The sequence below is a fragment of the Sorghum bicolor genome, chromosome 2 (assembly GCF_000003195.3).
Source record: "Sorghum bicolor cultivar BTx623 chromosome 2, Sorghum_bicolor_NCBIv3, whole genome shotgun sequence".
In the NCBI taxonomy this organism is placed as follows: Eukaryota; Viridiplantae; Streptophyta; class Magnoliopsida; order Poales; family Poaceae; genus Sorghum; species Sorghum bicolor.
The window spans coordinates 30,022,702-30,035,432 of NC_012871.2; positions in this window are offsets into that span (position 1 = coordinate 30,022,702).

A 12,731-nucleotide genomic window follows, 5' to 3' on the forward strand; every position below is an offset into this window, starting at 1 on the left:
GTGGGATGAAAACTTGATCTGAAATCTAAGTTGTTAACGGATATGATATGGGAAGGTTGAGCTGCTGTTTATCTATTCCTAAAGATGCTAGAATTCTGGAGAATTTTATCTTTGAAAAATCTTTAAAATATTGCATGATGAGTTCCTGTATGATGAAAGTTTAAATTCCTACCACAGCCATATATACATGCTTGCTAGACTTTGAGCCACACATTTATTATTTACTGCTTATGAGCATTGAGTGTGGTCAAGCTGTGTAGACCCTTAGGAGCTTGTCATGTGGTTAAATCAAGATTCACTTGCACGTTCACTCATATATATGCTACTTCTACTCCGGATGTACCATCCACATATATCCATCCATTTCCATCTCCAGAATCACCTAAAAATATTCTACTCCTAATTCGGGAGAGAATAGCCAAAAACATCTGTGTTTTTCCCTTGTGAAATAAATGCTCAAGTTATCTTGCTACTACCACTTGCTATATTATCTTAAGAGATGAGTGCTCTGAAAAAAAAGAAGAAAAAAAAGAGAAAAGAAAAAAAAATAAATGAGGAAATAAAAAGGGGCAAGTGCCCGGAACCTCGAAAGAAAAGAAAAAGAGTGAGACGAGAGGTAAAAATGGACAAGTGTCCGACAGTAGAATTAGGGGTACAGGATACCCATCTGAGAGAAAAGAAAAAGAAGAGCATCTCATTCTCCTCATAAAGTTTCAAAAAAAGCATAGAAGGTATGTGTCCCCTCAAAAGAGCAAAAGTAGAATTAGACTTTCACCATTGTTATCACCATCATCACCATACACTATTCATTCGCCACACATGCACATCTTGATTTGGCTTATTGATTTGTTTCTTTGGATCCATGGTTTGACTATACAATAAATGTCTTGTAAGTATGTATATTTTATCTCCCACCTATGAGCTCCAGATATTAAAGCCTTATTAGAGTAGGGTGAGAGAGAAGACAATGTCACAATCCCTTATACCACAAATACCACATATTTTGAGAGAAGGCATATACCATCACTGCCTTGGTAAAGATCCAGAAATACCACAAAAGAGAGATATGAGAGAGTCATACAAAGGAATCTCTGAGTTTTATTTGGAAATCTGCAAAAACTCCAGAGTTATAGCTGATCAAGAATAAGCGACATGGCACTTGACTGGACTGTTCTATCTTTTAACCACTCAAGACAAAAGTGACGGTTACAAGTCCCATGGTGAAAGGTAAAGTAAGTAAGTTTTAAGTCTTGACAGTTTACTCTAACTCAGAGATGAGACCTCATTTAAAAGCATGTGTACCGTCAATTTTTAAAGATATTGCAACAACTTATGATCCATAGCTGAGTCTATCCTTGCTCAGGGATGAGCAAGAGGTAAGCTTGGGGGAGTTTGTTGACGGTTCTTAAGTATCAAATTTAACTATCAAATAAACAAAGAAAAGGATCCAAATGAAATCAACATCGAGACTTAGGGTTTTATCTGACAGAATTCCACGAGTTTTGGTGTTTGTCTATTTCTGCATGGGGTTATCAGGAAATAAGGAAGAAAGGCCCACACGTCGGGATTACATAGAGATATCAACGTACCGCACAATTATCTTACATCTAGAAGACTCCAGAAGCCACGGGAAGGAAGCGGAGACCGAACGGAGTCAGGGACAGGGCGCCCGCCCAAGTCCTTAGGGCGCCCGCCCACCTTTTTCGGCCCATCACGCTCAATCTCGCGGATTATGCTCCACCGACCTAAAGGATCAAGAATAACCGTTCAATCAATGTCGGTTTGATCCGACGGCCTAGGTTCACTTGAGGGGACTATAAAACCAGACCCCCTGGCCCCTGGAGGAGGCACCCCCTTGATCATTATTCATTATTCATAGACAGAGCAAAAGCTAGGGTTTAGAGATGAGAGCTCTCCTCTCTTCTCTAAACTAGAGTAGATCTAGATAGTAGCGAGATGGAGAGCGAAGGAGGATTAGAGGAGAGGCCGGCCTGTCGGTTCTTCCTCCGGTTGTACTTCGCCATGATCAAGCTCTAATCAAGCTTGCTCATGGGATGACTCTGGTAATCTACTTCTAATTCATTATGCAATTACTAATCATGTATGTTCTGGTTCACAACTCTTTTGAGTACTTCTAATCTATAGGACCCTATAGGTTAGAGTTGTAGTATAGGTGTAAGCGTGGTGCTTAGACCTAGATTACTTGTGGATATCCCCTGACTAGCTGGATCGTGTGGTAGGCCGCGTAGGTGACAGTTACGTTGGTCCCCTGTAGTCCACCTCTCGTTAGCAGGACGGGTAGGGTTTATCGGCCTATGGATAAGCATCCTTTGTGGTGTACTCTTATCACATGGTTTGTCCCAGACATAGACATACCCCTTTGAAGTAGAGAAACCATAGTTATCCTCTCTATTCTACTACCATCGCCCATATACTAGAATTGCTCTACTCTCTATTCCCATATTATCACTCACTGTTATCTTACCTTTAATATTGTTCTTATTCGATTCTACCATCTTTCCTATTCACACCTATTTACTTATCTTGGTTAAGTTAGAGCGTAGATCAGTTCTCCCGTTTCCCTGTGGATACGATAAAACCTTTAACCGGGTAAAAGCTTCAACGGTATCCGTGCGCTTGCGGATTATCTGTGTGCGTATAAATACCATAGTACACTCTAGTGCCACGCTGGGGATGACAACCTAGTATTCAAGTGGTGTTAGCAAGTGTCAACAGCTGTTCCGCTACTATGGGAAATGAAATTTCAAGGAAAACAATGACACTTCAGTTGTCGGAATGCACCAGTGTAGCTGAAAGTAAGAACTGATCAACAGAAAATATGGCAACAACTTAATGATCATGCTCAGTAATTCAAATGCCAACACCTGAATTAAGTAGGCAAAAAAGGCAATGATATTGAGTGGGAACAGCAGGCAGTCAAGGTGTCATGGGCAGGCTGCCAGGGCCGACGGACTGATAGTTCGGCCCAGTTATCTTTATAAGTTTAATTATCTTTGGATTTGCAATTTATATTAGTCCTAGATGGGTTAGTAGCAAAAGAGGTGAAGTAGAAGGGACATAAATATCTGTAGACTCTATTGATATAATCAAACAATGAATTATGAAGAAACAATTCTAGTCTCCCTCAATCTCTCAAGCTCTTGGCAAAGCAAAGGCCTAGTTATCTATCTAAAATACCCACCTCGTTCATAACATCTGGTATCCAGAGTCAGCCGATCCTCTCCATCTTCACCGAACTGCAACTCTCCACCCGATCCATCCACCACCAAGGCGCCGCGCCGTCGTTCCGCCCACCCGCCGCCACTACCAACCGCTATTCCGCCCACCCGCCGCCACCTCCAGCCACCGCGCTGCCGCCCTGCAGTCAACATTTTGTTGGGCCCTCAGTCGCCGTTCCACCTCCCAGCGCCGCCACCCCATCGTGTCCAGCCGCCGCGCCACCATCACGCGCCGCCTCCATGGGAGACGCCTCTGACCTGAACGCGTCCCTGGAGGCCCTCAACAAGGCCGTCGCCGCCCTGCAGGCCACGGTCGAGGCCAAAGCTTAGGCCATCGCCAACTTCACCAACGCCTGCACCTCTCCACCGGGCACCAAGCCGGGCTCCGGTGAGCACCTCCATGATTGGCCGCCCCAACACTGACGGTCTCATTTTCCGCGTTATAATGGCAAGACCGACCCGCTCGTGTTCATCAATCGATGTGAGTCGTTCTTTCTTCATCAGCGGATCATGGAAGAGGAGAAGGTCTGGATGGCCAGCCGCCATCTAGAGGTGAGCGCTAAGGTGTGGTATACCCAAGTCCAGCAACACGAAGGTACGCCACGATGGCGCAGATTCTCGGAGCTGCTCCAACTGCATTTTGAGCCGCCCCTTAGTACCATCGCTCTCGATGCGTTCATAGTCTCCAACAGCACGGGTTCCGTGGTCGACTCTCCTGATCACTTTGCAGCATTGCTTCCACACGAAAGCATTCTGTTAGAGCTGCAGCCAGCAGAGGCCACCACAGTGGTCAGCCTTCCAACCATGGGCCAAGGCGACAAGTTGCTGCCTACCTCGGTCCCACATGCTGGGCCTCTAACTCCCACAAGCAGGTGGGTGCTACCTCCTTCCGTCATCAACATGGCCAAGAAACAAGCAGCGGTGCGACTACAAGCAGCGGTGCGAGGTTTTCTTGTCCGTCGTATGGTGCGGAAGATGCGTATGCTCCTCTGCTCATCCCTGTCGTGCGTGTTCATCCACTCGGCCTCACTGACACGTCCTGCTGCTCCAATTGAAGTGGAGGTCCAAGTATGGGCACTTCCAGTACAGCAAACAAGCAGCACCCTCCAACATCAGGCATCAATGGCTATGGCTGTGTCATTCATCCTTGTTCCTGTCGTGGTGCTTCGCAAATCCAACGTAAGAGCAGGTTGTTTCACGCTCCACCCTTCTGCTCCAATGAAGCCAGCGGAGACGCTCTTCCCATGGGATCCATGACGTTCTTGGCACCTTCCTCGACCACTATCACTGTGCTCGAGGACGATCTGGTCCTCAAGGGAGGGGGAGATGTCATGGGCGGACAACAGACTGCTAGGGCCGACGGACTGATAGTTCAGCCCAGTTATCTTTATAAGTTTAATTATCTTTGGATTTGCAATTTATATTAGTCCCAGATAGGTTATTGAGCAAAAGAGGTGAAGTAGAGGGGACATAGATAGATATCTGTAGACTCTATTGTTATAATCAAGCAATGAATTATGAAGAAACAATTCTAGTCTCTCTCAATCTCTCAAGCTCTTGGCAAAGCATAAGACCTAGTTATCTATCCAAAATACCCACCTCGTTCATAACATCTGGTACTCCATAACATAAGGTTCGAAATGTTGACACCTGAATTCAAGCCATCCTACAAGGGAGAGGCACTTAATTAAGCACCATGCACAGGGAAAAATAATGCTCGAGAATAAATGCATGGAACATTTGTGTCCTAAGAATTCACCACTCATTTGAACTTTCTTGGAGATTGTTTCGCTTGTTGCATTATAGTAGACTACTATTATTAATATGAGACACATGAAACTGAACCGGGATGTCTTTCAGTTCCAGTTTTTGTGTGCAAGTTACCAGTTGTGCACTTGTGTAGGTGATGTCTATTTTTGTTTTTTTGTGTTAGACGTATAAATTATTTGGAGATTCAGTATACACCTAGATTAGTTAGCTGTTAGGTAGAGCGGTGTATTGTGCATAACTGAATTTCATAATGTTCTATGGAGGAAGGGTTACTAATTCTTTAGGGAAATTTGTTTTGAGGACATGCTATTTGATTCAATCACAATGTAAACACTTTGCTTTCATTTGCTTTGTACCCTGGTTATTCTTTCTGTATTTTGCACTGTCAGTGGCAACAACAATCTGCCAATGGAGCTTCAGCTAAGGTGATTGATCATTGTCATATGCTATAACAAAGTCAAATGCATATTCATTGCCATCTATGTCATTGTTTATCGATCTACTATGACTCAAGTAGTGTGCCACTACATTAGTCGTAATTTATTTTAGCTCTTCTTTTTAATACAACCAATATGCTACAAATGCTTTTCATTCTCTCAGTGTAGCAGGAAATAGTGGTAATATCCATTTGGCATGCCATCGTAGCATATTTTCTGATCGGCTGATTAGCTTCAATTTTAGTGTTTCCCCCATGCTTAAATTTGGAGGCACAGATGATTATCATCTAAGCGTACCATGAATGTATCGCACCTTGACTTTTGTCAAATATTTGAAGATTAACTAAACTGTCAATGCATTTTCCTTGACTATTGTTTGAACTAGGAAAAATATTTAAGGATTGTCAGTGCATTATGGAAACAACATAAGATTACCCCACATTTATTTCAATGCTTTATTGTGCTCCAAATGATAGTTGTAAATGATGCTGTGGCGTTAACACAGGCACTATACTAGTACTAGGCTAATAATGTTTTTGCTTGCTTGCAGGTTGGAGTTTTCGGCACAGCTGGTTACTAGCAGGCTGCAGCTGCCTGGAATTTTTTTTGTGTTGGTTGCTGTCAGGCTAGAATTTTTGGCTCTGGCTGATTGGTTTGGTGCAGGAACTTGGCGCTAGGTGCTAGAGCTAGTTTTAATTGAGTGGAACTTATTTAGTTGGTTGCTGTGAGCATATTGTCCGTACTGTACAGGAGGTTATTGTAATATAATGATCAAGTGCTTCATTAAATATCAAATTAGCCTAGGATGATTCATTTGTATCAATTCACCCTTTAGATTTCGTTGAAACAATGTAGTGTCAGAAAATTTTTAGTATTTCAGTACTACTTGTGTCATGTAATTTTATACTGAATGGTCCGATCATGTTTGACGGATGATAAATGCATAACTATTATTGATCCTGTATTAACTATTATGATCCTGTATTATATTGTTTTAAATTGTTGGTGGTCCAACTAAATGAGTGTGGTAGAATAAATAATGGCAATAGCTACAAAAATATGGAAGTAACATCATTCGAGGCAAAAGATAATTTATCCTATCATAACCTAGATTTTTTGATGTCACAAAGGAGTGTGCCAATATAGGGAGCTACACACGTTGCAACCAACTATTATGGTGGCAATACTGTTATCCACCTCTAGCAACCAAACAAACCAGGTGGGAATATAGGACACCACCTATTACACCGAAACATAAACCGTGGTAAAAGAGGAAACCACATATAGCACCCAAAGCACTTTGGTGGCAATAGAGGATAACGCTTATAGCACCCACAAGCACAAGGTGGCAATAGAGGAGCTTCCCCTATAGCAACCACAACTAGAGCATAGCAATACAATGCTTTGCAATGTCACATTTTACACATTGCAATGCTTTGTGTAGGATGCAATTGAAACCTCTGGCATCACCTGATATGTTGCAATAGGATACATTGCAACCAACTCAAGCGTGCCCTTAGATGCTTGTTTCAACGCCTCACTGTGTTGCAATACCAAAATTATTGCAACGTCAAAAATACATTCGAGGTTGAAGGCTAATACCACCAGGTTTTAAGCAACATTCATTTACGAAATCTTGTCTTATAGTCATATCTCGTGAACAAATTTGCCATGGAATATCTATTGTTCATAATTGATCAACGTCCATATTGACTACCAACTTTTTGACTTACAACTCAAAGACACGATAACTTAGCGTGGATTTGCCTCCACAGGTAGGAGTGGACCACCCTGATACTCAATACTTTTCTCTGATTGTGCGGTTAAGAAAATTTTCCATTGGATAGCATAGATCACTCCTTTATGTGCACACAACCATCCATTGCCAGGAACCACAAGGATATCAAGTGACTCTAGCACAATGAGATTTACAGTGAAGTTTTCCTTGCTTATGACAAGATTGATATTTGAGCGAACCTGATCTGCCTGTATCTCTGCCAATGGGGTTTGAACTAACAAAGGCTTCCTTGTTGGACACTTCACCCGCTCAATCGTCTTTACCAAGTCGGCAGAAATAAAAGAATGTGAAGCACTCGAGTCAAATAGAGCAAAAACTAGCACTTTCGTTGCACCTTACTTCCATGAGTAGGCTTATTACGGCTTTTCCTTTTTCGCTTCTGTCATTGTGGATTCTGATTATATTCATTTCCAACTTGCTCTTCAATATTGTTATTTTGATAATACTCAGCTTTATCATACTCATAACATGCTTCAAAGGCAAGGTGATCATGCTCTTCTCACGTATCTATGAGAGGCGTCATATTGGGCTCCTGATGCATGGGATACTACACTCCCTATCATCAAGTGACCAACGTCAGTAACACGGCAAGGATAGATGATCATAACCATAGAATATCTTAAGAGACAACTCTCACTTCAAGATAAATTAAAAATGCATCATCCCGTGATATCAAGATATTGCCCCCTTGATGACGTTGTTTGGGGGACACTAGGGACTAGTCCTCATAACCTTTTTTAAATGCTACACATCATATAGTCTTTTAAATTCACTATACCGAGTCTCTTGATCCAAGGTTGGCTTCATCACTGAGTTCTAACTATTAGTACCTTTATCACAGTTAAGTTGCTTCACTCTCACATCCCACATATAACTTCATAATCTTTGGTGTCATCTGATCCTCATAAGCATAACTCTCAATCTATGAGTATCGGCCACGTATACCTCCATTGATATTCCCAAGTAGGATGATATCTTGAAACAAAACCAAATTTACTAAACACTTGTGATCCTTACCTATGATCCAACATTATCTAATACTTCTCCTTATAACTCTCTTAACTAGGCTACCCCCCTTAAGAAAGGGTCAACTAGGGACACAAAAAGAGTAGCTTGCCACTTTTTCCAGACAAGTTAACTAACACTGGAATCTACCGGCATCCCAAAGAAACTATGCGCAAGGGAAGAAACAAGTATTCTGAAATTTCCTCACGATGTGGAAAATACCAGCACAGTAAAACACATCTAACTCCTGTTCTGTTGATCCAATAGGATCATAGCTTATAACATTAGAAAACTTATGAAATTCCCTACATCTTTCATATAGAAGACTTCCTTAGGTTCTATCTTTAAACTTAGGTAAAACAGCCAAACATAATATCCATCCTGACAATGTCTCAGCACAAATGTAGTAACTTGTAGCAGTCATATCTTGAGCTACATAACTCATAGGTTGACAATCCTTATATTATTTAAAAGCTTATAAAATCCTCTACAACTTTCGTATACAACGTTTTCCCAGATTCTGACTTTGACTTGGCTGAAAATAGGAAATACTAGGCCTGTCCAGATTTTTAAGCAGAACAGAAACATCCAATTGTAAATATCATATCTCGGGTTCTACTTATCCAATAAAGTTCCAGCTTATACCGTTGGAAAGCTTAGAAAATTGTATATGACCTTTCTATAGAAAACTTTTCCAAATTCTAAAGTTATATTTGTCTTAAAATAGTATACGACCGAAACTGGTACAAGTTCTTGACAGCACAATTGTATCACCTTGTGATTTTCATAACTCCAATACCAAAATAGCTATGGGGTTGATTCTTGCGGTCAGAGAACAATCGTAAAGTCTTCCATCATCCAAAATTTTTCCATGATTTTTGGTCATCCAAGAACATAGATATAAACCGATAAAGATGAGATTGTCCGGAAAGGCAGGATAAGAAAACAACAGAAAACCAAAACCCAACTATTTATTTCATTAATCCTTATACCTTAGTCCTATAAACTAAATGAAATTATAGAGTAAATCCACAAGATCATTGCACTCATTACAAAGATCCAAATCAAACATAGGTATAATGATAAACCGACTAAGCACTAAAGGTTCACACTTCACTCAACTTGCGATGCTATTGTTCTCTTCATAGTAAGGGTAAAGATCCTAAAACTTCTGTTTCAAAACACAAGAAGAGGTAAGGGAAGGTTCTAAAAGCATACCAAATCAAGGAGTGAAGATGAGAACAAGGATTTTTAAAATAAGCAACAAGGTAGAGACAAATAGCAAGGGTAGAGATATAGTATGGATGAAAATACCAAGGTTTATAGAGCAAGAGTGTTATAACAATTTCAAAACCTTAAGACAGCCAATTTATAACTAGGCTTGCATCCTATAGTCAGCATTGCTTTGATACCACTTTGTAATACCCGATTTTAAGGACAAAATTAGATATACACCATATATGAGTTTTAGATGTCAAATCTCAAATATAGCTACGAATAAGGGGTAATATCAAAAGACAATGCATAAATTATGTAACGTACATAAAAAATTAGAGATAACCTTAGGCAGCAAACAACGAAAGATAACTCTAACTTCGGGTATTAACTCCACTATACAGGATCCAACTGACTGGTTGATCACAAGCCTCACACTCCTCCTAAAGTATGCGGGAAATAGCAAGTGTGAGCCCATGTCGAACTCCACAAGTATAGCAACTAGATTATATAGATCCCACAATCTCATGATCAATGTGACATAAATAATGTAAAGCATTAAACAATAATTATGAGCATATTAACACAACAAGAATCATCACCCTTAATGTAGATGTCCCCAAGGTCGCTCCTAACCGTGAGCTCGGCTAATATACCAGTTTAATAAACACTATGCAGATGTCGTACATCTTTACCTATAAGTCATGATTTACCCTTTCGCCCGAGGTGATCAGCCTCTTAACCCACTACCAAGGAAGGTCGGCAGGGATCACTATGAAGTCTTTCAAAGGTTCGTCTAACAAGTTAGGGCCGCTTGGTTTCATTAGTCAGTCTGTGTGATTCTACCACGCAGGGATCCACGGTCTGCTATCCCCCATTTGCGCCTCACGGGTAACCGCTAACGAGCTAGAAAAGTTACTCATACTTGACCAGAGCCATTATAGCCCTCATGGTTGCACTTCAATCCCGATTATCACTTATAGACAAATCCTCAAGTTGCTAAGAAGTCATTTTTATCATTTGATGCTTAAACATTAATCAAGTCACAAGTTCATGGTCATAGAAATAAAACTCAAATGCTATACTTGCCTTTATCCAAGTGCGCCTGCTAATCTTGCTAGTTGTCTAAGTACTGATCTTGATCACTGAAGCACTCTTGATCACCACGAATTATTCACCGAAGTACTGCTCACCATTTATTCTCGATCATCGATCATTAACACACAAACAATCGGGTCCAAATATACACGAAGCAAACAAAGCTATAATTAGAATAGTACACCAATAATATAAAAACAGTATAAAAAGTTTATAAAATGATTCTACGCAGCACTACGATCACACGGACGTAATGATCGCAAAAATCAGAGCTAAAACGGAGAAGTTATAAATTTTCTAAGATTTTCTTTAGAAAAGAAATTAATTAAATAGGGTCACAAAATTAAAAAGTTTTAAACTGGTGAATTAATGTTACTAACATGTAGATCTTGTGATTATGAATCTAACACAATTTGAATGGGTCAAATCGGAGTTAAAATGAATATTTTATGGCTAAAACAAACTCAATGGCAATTTTGTAAATATAGAAAACATATTTTGAAATAAACCGGCAGGCTTTATGTTTTAAAAAACAGAAGGCCTATTTACTACTCTATGCTTTGGACAACGGGTTCTAAACTCCAAAACCGCAGGGGTTCTTTAACAATTTTGCCAGTCGAAGAGGTATCTTGAAATCTCGGACATTGGATTAAAGGAGAACGGCTCGGATTTGGTTGAGAGGAGGAGAAAGTGACTGCCAGCCGGCTACAGTACTTTGGCGGTGGCTTCACCAAATGACGTTTCTGGCCTCTGTTTCACTCGGGAATTGCCTAGGAACAGAGGGAAACTCAAGGCAGTCTCACCTAGGGGCTTCACGGGGCTGGGGCTAGCTCGTGGGTGGCGCGTGTCATGGTTCGGAGGACGATGAACTCCTACAAGGGATCGACATCGTGGGTAGAGCGAGTTAGGGCTCGAAATCAAGGATGAAAAGACCCAGAGAATGCTCGATCTCACTGCGAAGCTCGACAAAGAACTTATGCGGGCAAAACACAACCGGAGGGCAACAAAGATCAGCAATGGGAATGGCGGCTTGTTCCTATGTTCAACGAGATCCAAATTCACACAGACGCCGGAGCTAGGGCAACAACAAGAGATAGATGGGAGAAAACAGAATGCGGAGGAGATGCCTGGGGTTTTTAGGAGCAATGGAGATCTTCTACGGGCGAATCGTGTGGAAATCGGGAAGGAAAGGCACGGCTTCCCTGGACAGAGACCTACCTAGCCACGATGCGAGGAAGGAGATGAGGGAGTCACTGTCAAGCGGGCCCCAGACATCAGCCGAACAGAAACAAAAGGAGGACGCGCCGGAGCGGGCCTTGGCCTGTTGTGAAGTGGGTCGTGCGTTGCTGGGCTGAGCTGAGTGTTGGGCCAAGCGAGAGAAAAAAGGGAAAACGGCCCAAGGGAGAGGTTTGGGGCCTTCGAGCCAAAATAGCTGGGAGAGCTCTGTTTATTGTTTTTTCTTTTTCTTTTCTCTCAGGTGGGTATCTTGTATCCCTAATTCTACTGTCGGACACTTGTCCATTTTTACCTCTCGTCTCACTTTTTCTTTTCTTCGAGGTTCTGGGCACTTGCCCCTTTTTATTTCCTCGTATTCACTTTTTTTCAGAGCACTCACCCTCCTGGAATAATGTAGCAAGTGGTAGTAACCAAAATATCTCGAGCATTTATTTCACGGGGAATAACAGGGATAGGATAATGTTTTTGGCTATTCTCTCCTGGATAGGGGTAGAATAATTTTGGATGAATCTGGAGATGGAAATGAGTGGATGTATCTGGATGCGTACTTCTAGAGTAGAAGCAGCATGTATAGTGAACGTGCAAGTGAATCTTGATTTTAACCACATGACAACCAAACTCAATGCTCATAAGTAGTAAAAAGTAAATGTATGGTTCATAGTCTAATAAGCATGTATATGTGTCTGTGGTAGGATTTTAAACTCTCATCGTACAGGAACTCATTATGCAACATTTTAAAGATTTTCATAGATAAAATTCTCCAGAATTCTAGCATCTCTAGGAATAGATAAACAGCAGCTCAACCTTCCCATATCATATCCGTTAACGACTTAGGCTTTAGATCAAGTACTCTTCCCACAAGCTCAGGTTTAGAGCAAATCTTAATTCATAACAGTCATGCCTAAACTTGAGAGAGAATTCAATTTTGAGAAC